Source organism: Dromaius novaehollandiae, chromosome Z (assembly GCF_036370855.1).
Source record: "Dromaius novaehollandiae isolate bDroNov1 chromosome Z, bDroNov1.hap1, whole genome shotgun sequence".
Taxonomy (NCBI): domain Eukaryota; kingdom Metazoa; phylum Chordata; class Aves; order Casuariiformes; family Dromaiidae; genus Dromaius; species Dromaius novaehollandiae.
In genome coordinates, this window is record NC_088132.1 from 35877841 (window position 1) to 35886612 (window position 8772).

Sequence of the window (8772 nt, forward strand, 5' to 3'; positions counted from 1 at the left end):
TTTGCTAATGCATTCATGACAGTCTATTTGAATCAAACTCCATTTAACGTTGTTTCTGAGATTATGTGTAGCAAAAGATTACCAGGTGTAAAAAAAAATGCCCTTTTTATTGGGGGGGGGGGAATCTTCATATTTTTATTTCTTTTGTATCCAGAGGAAAAAATCCAACAATAAAAGTGCTACAAAAGATCAAAAACGCTACCGTATAACAAATAAGAGGAAAGGGGACTTCTGTGATTCAGTCAGTTGGCCCCAACTTGCTTATTTCTGAGGGAAGACAAACAAGTACAGCAAGTACAGGTGAAATAATTCCAACATTAGTGTTGCAGCACCATCTGTTGTCGGTGTGTGGCTGCCTATATACAATATTCAAGCTCTAACTCATACAGAAAGTGGCACTGAGATTATAATAGAATATTTTTATTCTCTAGGTTACACCCCAGATTGCTTACCTTGTTTACTGTAGTTTGTATCCCCAGAAAATCTTACTCAGCTACATTACAATAATGAGAGGCAAAAATGATAGTTAATATTCCAGGTGTTATGAAAACACATTTTGATATTCAGAGTAGCAGCAAAAAGCCATATAGTTGCATTGTAATCTGTTCTGAGATTACCTTTTAATTTGGTGCCTGAATCCTCACTTTATATTTTGGTCTATGAGAACATCATGGAGAACTTAGGACCTTAAAAAAGAGAGAGAAGGTCGTTAAGGATAGGCAAACAACAACAAAAGAAACCCCTTCCATCGTTAATTCAGTGGAGCCTTTAGAAGCCACAGGAAACTATGTAAAAAGGAATGAAAAATGATTCTGTCCTGGTACTTCAGAATCCATCAAAATGGGTTTGGTTTTTTGGGTCGAAGGCAGCCTGCTCTTGCAGCAGCAGAGGGCTCTCCCTTCCTAACCAAGAGGGCTGGGAGAAGCCCGTCCACTCTGCTATTAAAAACAGTAGCAGGGTGCTTTCAGTTTTGTGCCAAAGCCACTCGTTTCTAAAAAGGAGCTGAAATTAAGTGGAGCTATGCAGGCATATACATAAGGCATAGCAATACTATGTGTGTAATATATATATTCTCATCACATGCCAGATGCCACAAAATCCACGCAATGTAAAGATCAACAGTCTCTGTTTTTACCAGGGTAGATGATCCTTGTTTCATTTTCGGTAACTCTATGGCACACATAGCCAAGCTATAGTCTGCTGGTCAAATAAGGCTTCTTTCCTGAGGGTTTTTTCACTCAGGGTAGGGAAGCAGCCACAGGCCATGTTTTGGCCATCTGTAGCCCAGCCAGGAACGACCAAAGCCCTTTCTCCATCACAGAGCCAAAATGTTGGCATCCCTGTCCCACACCAGGGCAGGCACATATGAGTCCAGTCCCAGGACAGCCACACTGCTGCTCATAAGACTTGAACAGCACTCACAAGTGCTGTGAGAGAGAGAACTTGATTCGAATCAAGTGACATTTGCATTTCCAGTCACACAATCAGGGAGGGGTGTCACATTTTCTTGAACACCAGAAATTCCCCCGAATGCCAATTGAATTATGCTGAAAGCATCATATTGACCTGGAAAAGTCGAATGTAGTGTTTCTATTCCATTTGGTTAACTTTGTACTGAAAACCAAGAAGAAATAAAGTAAAATTGTTTCAGATCACATGCAAATGAATGGATTCTATGCTTGAGCTTCAGTGGGAGAGACTGAGATCAATACACCCAAACTAATCTAGAATTAGGGATCAGTATCTCTCCTGAATCATTGGAAACATGGATTCAAGTCCCACAACACAGAAAAGGAAATTGTGCCAAAGAGTGGGACTCAGGGTAAAAGGCTTTGCCACCTCCTCCACTTCTTGGAACCAAACCAAAAAAAGTTGCCAAAAATTTGAGATGAGAGAGTGTGTTGTTTCAAGTTGATTGAAGTTCTGCTCCTTTTGGAAAATAATTTATTCACACACAAGCACATACCTGTCAAGACGTTTCTCCTTTCCTCCAGAAAGGAAATCTTGCCAATTACAGACCCCTGAGGAGAGAAAGAGCAACACGTAGCGAGGAGGAAGAAAAGGCAGTACAAGTGCACATTGCTACTCGTTTTCCTTATTCTTGAAAAGGTGCTTGATATTCGATGGGCTTTCTGACAAGGTCAGATTTTGACTGCATTGACTGCACTGTTTTTATTGGAAAGAATAACAATTTTTTCCTCTCTCAAGAAATCAGCGTAAAATGAAAAGATGAGCTTCTTACATGCAGCTGGGCAAGCTGGTTGCCTGTGATAATTAATATGTGGTTCGCTGTTAGTGCAGAGAATGGGAAAGTAGCTTATATTAATCCAGCTGAATAATTGCACATCTTCAGGAAGCACAATTCTTTTTTAGAGATGAGGTAATCTGTAGAGGAAAAAAGATCTATACTAACATGCAGTTCAAATGAACGTGTTTCCCTTACAAAGCATTTTTGAAAAACTTCTCACGTTTACATTGTAAAAACTGGATTTTTGATAAATAGAGAAATCACTGTTTTCACCAAGTTTGTTAATTGTTCATCTTTTCTCTCAATTTCATCATTCACTAGTACACCATCTTCCATTCTTTTCTTCCTCACTCTAATTTTACTGGCACCCATTAAAATCATTTTCCTCACATACCATTTCTTCTCTGAATCTTTTTATTAACTTTTACAAACTTTCTGTCCCAGCTTCTGGATTTCTTCCCAAAAATATATGCATGTATGTATGTTCATCTTACTCCCATCATTACTCCATCAACACTTTCAGTCCTGTGGGTTTGGGGGTTTATTTTGCTTTTTTAATTTTGGGAATATCCTCCTTCTACTGGTGTACCATGGAGATGCCTTTTCAATCAAACACTTACCACAGAGCCTGTCACTGAAGGAAGAACTGTTGTATAAGTTGTTGCATAAGGCAGTTTTAATTCAAAAAGCCTTCTTCCAGATAACTCTTGCTTCTTGGGAATTGTCACATTTTGTCTGATTTTTAAAGATTTTCTAAAAATAGAAACTCATAGTTCAGGAACCATGCCTTTCTCTGTGTTTTAAAGCATGTTCAGCACTGTGTTTTCAATAATAAGGAATAGAAATCAATAAGGGTGGGCACAAAAATGTGTCTCTTCACAGATCTTTTTATAGTAAAAGAAAGTTGCTTTTAGGGGGGAAAAATCTGTATATTATACTACAATAAAGTCATGAAAAAACAAGCAACCTGTGCTGTGCAAGTAAAATAACCTGGAAAAGTCAACAAGCAATGAGGTGACATAGTTTGCTGATAGTATCACCCTTAAATTTGTAAGCAGAAGGGCCAGTTGTGAAAAATGGCAGAAACACCTTACTAGACCAGGTAATGAAACAAGAGGTGAAAATCGATGTCAGTAAATCCCAGATGATGCATACTGGGCAAAACCCAGTCCCGACACCCTGTATAAAAAGGGAGGCTCTGGACAGACCATCACTCCTGGAGTAGGACCTTAGGGCTATGACAGATAGTTCAGTGAAGGCATTAGCTTTCAGGAGTGGTCGAAACAAGCAAATAAAACAGGAAACATTATTATGCTGCTGTATAAATCCCTCTTTGAATGCTGTATGCAGTTCTGGTCCCCTCCTTTCAAAGAGGGCACAGCGACATTGAAAACGTTCAGAAGGCAGCGAGGACGATCAAAGGTAAGAAGCAGCTTCTGCATGAGGAACTCAGGACTAGGTTGGGATACTGTAGGCTGGAAAAGGCACATCTGGAGAGGCGGGAATATGATAGAGATCTAAAAAAATCAAGGGGTCCTAGAGGGTACAGCTAGGGACTAATTGTTTACTGTCTTTTCTGTTACAAGAAGTAGCTGGCTGCAAAGAAAACCAGTAAGAGTGAAGTTAAACACCACACAGGTGGTTCTTCATAGTATGCAAGGAAATAGTAAGGCATTGTGGATGCTAAAATTTGTACAGGATGATGTAATGTATATATTAATTCTATATTACTAATTAATAAGGTTTAATAAATGCACAAAATCACATCCACCTCAGGAAATTTGTTAAGCTGAAATTAGATGAAGACTAGGAAAGTACTTTGGGGAAAGTACCACAAAAACGTCATATTCTTCCCTGGGCACCCTGAGCATCTGCTTATGGCCACTGTTGGAGATTGGATACCTGGCTATGTAGACCTGTGGCCTGGCTTTGTCCAGAATATTCTTATATTCTACCCACATGGCAGTGGATGCTACTGCTAGAAGCCTACTGTTCGCCCATGCCTTTACAATATACATATAGAACAGAGAGTTAAACACAAACATTTCCCTGCTTTCATTAACCAGGAGATATTTTCCTATCTGAGCACTTTCTCACCCCATTTAACCACACACAAGGGCAAACGATGTGCTTTTTGTTAAGAAATGCATACATCTCCCAGCTTTCATTTTCAAGCTGGTTATCTAGTTATCTAGTTACTGTCTTAGCTGGCACCTGTTTATAAAAATGTATTTTAGATTACAGATGAAAAGTTGGTAACATTTTGTAAAATGTAAAATGAAAGATTGAAAAACCATTGTACTCAAAGAGACAGAAAGGAGCTGAAAAGGACTTGAATTCAAGATTGAAAGAAAGTTTCAGAAACTGGAAAATGAGCTTCATCACACACAGCAGAGGGGGTGAACAGTAATATGACTTCTTACACTCATCAGAAATAGATCACACAGAGGCATGCATTGAAAAAGGAAAGAAGGGGAATGACAGCTAACTTTATATTCTTACTCAAGTAGGTGGGTCTACTTACATTCCGTGCAGTTTCCCATATTTAAAATAATTAAAAGATAAAAGTCTTCTTATTTAAAAAAGAGAGAAGTTGTTTATTCTCAGGAAATGAAATCTCCGAATCTTTGATAATGTGTATTAATTATGTGGACTAAGCAGCCTTTCTAGTCTTTTCTGATGATTCAGTCTTGCTGACAAAACAGCAAAAGTGAAAGATTCTAGTAAACACCTTAAGAATTTAAATCAATACTCTACATACATGCAGCCCAGTAGAATAATGGCATTAGACATTTTGTGGATTTTTTCTGGAGGGGTGGAGGAGTCTGTTTGGGACTCCTTCCTCTTGACTATACCAACTATACCTTGGTATAGGTTATAGTTACACTCTCAAGACATCTAGTTCACCATATGGTGAGCTTAAGCTTAATAACAGACCTTCTTTAGAAAACAGAAAAATATTCTCCATACCAGTTTTCTGCTTTGTTTAATCTGAAATGGGTTTATACTTATGTTCTTACAGGCACCAGCACATTGTCTTGCCAGAAGCCTCCACTGGCAGGTGATCTATTTTTTCTGAAGAGCTGTGCTAATCTTCCAGTTTACAGTTTAAAGGAAGTATATTATCAGATTCTTTATTAGAGTGTGTCTTTTTCTGACAGGTTGCAATAATTATGCAGGTATTAAAAATGGATTTTGGCTTACGAATGAGGAACAAATAGTTCTCTACAGGAGACAGAAATTGAAAAATAGCAGAACCTAAGATAAACTCCTAAAATACCCCTAAGCCCTCCTATTCCTTTAACAGTTTTCCTTAACTGACCCTTGAAACTCCTGTGAAAAAGTGGAGTTCTTATTTCAGTTTAACATCTAGACAGCTACTGAATACTGTTCTGAGTTTGAAAACTTCTAGATATATTTCTCCTTGACATAAAAGAAGTATCAGTTCAATATTACTGAACTATTAAGCATCAAGTTTATCAGCAATTAGTCTAAAACCATAGCCACAGGAAGTTCGGTTAACTTTGTGTCAATTAATACTTGTAAATACTTGCGACAAAACTGTTAGTAACACAGAGCAGTATTAATCTGCCCTGAAATATTTCCATAGCCTATTATCTCATATTAGCAGAAGTATCCTTCTAATTTACAGATTCAAGTTGTTTAACCATTGAAGACTAAATGATTTGCATCAGTCCCTCAGAGCGCTGTCTCTGGGTCACATGTTGTGCCTTTGGTTTAAACAGAGCCCCAGATCTGCCATGTTCAAAACATTCAGATATATAACTTAATCTATGTCAAGAAATCATACCAGAGGTGGGGAAAGACAAAGCTGTTAGTTATTTAACGTAGAAGACAAACATGTAAGATACATGTCAGTGAGTCTCACTTTTACCTTTTACAGTCAGAAGCGAAGTGCTGTTCCCTACTGAACACTAAAGCTGGAATTGCCTGGGAAGATCCTCTTTTGCAGTTTCTGAGAAACTTCTGAAAGACATAATATTAGGATTAAGCTTTTGGGTATCAAACTGAGCCCTTGACAAATTAAGAAGCTTTTTATATGAAGTTTCATTAGATATCACAGTTGTGTGCTCAGCTAGACAGCCAATTGTAATGGATCTCAGGGTTGGGACTTTCTTGCTGTTATTGAATGAAGCAGCTCCAAGCAAAAGTGCAAAAGCTGATCCTGGAAAGCAAACCGGGAGGGTACCAGCTCAGGATTGCACAGTGCCACTCACTCCAAAACAGCTTCCTACCCCATAGGAGCTTTGTAAGGGCAAACGGAAGTGCACTCAGTATCCTTGGACAACTGGATTTTGGGGATAATTTAAGCCTGTTTAAACATAAGAGTGAACTTTGTGCAGCAAAGCTTGCAGACAAAATGTTACCTCAGTCAAGTGGTTTGCCAAAACTGGTATGGAAGGTTTAACAGCTCCCTCCCCCATGAGCATCTCCCAAAAAGACTCTTCCCCCAGCCTCCTCCTTGAGCCATTTTGCTCCTCCTCCCTTAGAAAATCCTTCTCAGGTTTCTGTCTTGCCCATCTGTGTCACCATAACAGCATGGTTAAGGCTTTCATTTCTTTGTTTCCTGGATAGCTTTAAACGAGGAATTGCTGTAGCAATGCAGATGATCTGACGCTGATTCTAAGGGAAATAGGTGCTCCGCGACCTAATGCCCAAAAGTCAAAGCAGTGGTAGACAGGTGGCTGGCAGTCCAAGGGATACTGCCAGACAGGTCTGGTCTTCAACAGCAAGCAGATACATAAACACATATCGCACAGCATGCATTAATAATGTCATGTCTTAAAGGATTTATTGTCTGTTTCCAGTCTACCGTTATTATTCTCACATCCTTGGCAGCAGTGTATAAATTCATGCACTATCCAAATGGAAAAACTTATTTACTTTAGAGACCTTTGATACCTACTCTGAAAACATGTAAGAAGTAATCATCAAGACAGTTTTATAAGAGGAGATGGTTTTTATATATGAGCTGTATCTTTAGGAGATATCTCTGCAGATGTGGTAAGTCCTGGTAAACAAGTATAATATTTATTTTAAGTTATTATCAAGGTTTTATGGTCTCCGAAATACAGACAGAAACCAAGGTGTTTCAGATTTCTCCAGCCTGCAGATTTCTCCTACTCTGAAGACTGACTTAATCTTAGCAATTAATGTGTTTTCTACCAGCATTTGTTTGGTAGTTTAAAAGTTAAATGCTTCTTGGCTATATTTCTTATAAATTTCCCACTGAGAATCTCAACAATTTTTTGGTGAAATCAAGCAAGCATGGTAGTAAAAAAAAAAAAAAAAAAAAAAAAAAAAGGAACGATCTTTCTGTCTTTTATATCTCCATTATACATTGGGGAAAAGACTAGCTTTTTCTTTTTTAATTTGAAGAAGTCACAGGAAACCACATCAATACAAGATTATAGATACTTAGAGCTCTTGAAAAAGTTAAAAGGTAGAATTTTTCCTAAGATGAATCAAATCCTATTTCTTTAAATCTCCCTGCTACCAGATTCTACATCTTTTCTCAGGGAAAAAAAATTGGTTTTTTCTAACATTACAGAATAGTGTTTATGGATTGGTGTTCCATATGTAAAGCCACTATTTGATTGTGGATCCACTGCTCCTTAATCATCGAATACCAAGAATACTTATGTTTTGACTATTGTGGCTCACATCTGTAACATCAGAGCCCCAAATCTGGCCTTTTTGGAAGGGTCAGGTCCAAAGAGGCCCTAAGGGGCACGTGAGAACATTCAGAAATCACATTAGTTCATACATAAATATGGACGCTTCATGACTCTAGGCTGCTTCTGCCCTGAGGTTAAATATATGCTGCAAAAACCTTGGACCAAAATTTAACTCAGAAATATTACCTGATTTAACCGTCTTGTACTTTGTGCCATCTCCTCACTTTTTCGACATTTAATGTTTTCCAAAGCATGATATGTATCTGTTTCCACAGTGATTGCTCTCCCATTCACATGGTTACTGATTAATCTGAGCAGAGTTAAGGGATTATCCTGAGATAAGACTCTTTCCAGGCACACGTGGTTTTTTGAGTATCACAAGCCAAATACAGTTAATTATGCAGCTCTGAGCATGTTTTTTTCTTCAGTAAGTATGTGAGGAATTGCCTTCTGATTGTCCCATGTAAATACAGATTTCACTGTATCACAGTGACTACTTGTTGAAGTAATTTATGTTATCTTATTTTTGACATGTAACACCCACTTTTTAGATTTGTGTGCAGCCTACATGTTCTCGATGATGAGAACATCAAGTGCTCATTAAATCTTAATGTCCAACCCTGTGCTTTACAAACTCAGTGCATAAAATTCCTACAATGAAAGGATGTTCCTTAAATTTTTGCTTATGACATCCCCATCTAAAATTGGAGACATAACTTTACTTCACAGCTTATTGGGCATCTAACAAGCACTATTTTTGAAGTCCCTGAGATCACTGCCAAATACATGGATAAAAAGAAATATCATCTTTGCTTTCAAGAAGTT

General features: G+C 38.1%; 1 long non-coding RNA gene across 1 annotated transcript in view; it reads right to left on the reverse strand.

Annotated features, from left to right (window-relative positions):
- LOC112992396 (uncharacterized) overlaps window positions 1-704 on the reverse strand; it is a 55058-nt gene extending 54354 nt beyond the window's left edge. The window contains exon 1 of the long non-coding RNA XR_003261527.2: window positions 618-704. This is a non-coding gene — a long non-coding RNA (uncharacterized LOC112992396). The remainder of the gene's footprint in view (window positions 1-617) is intronic.
- Between the last annotated feature and the right edge of the window lie 8068 nt (window positions 705-8772).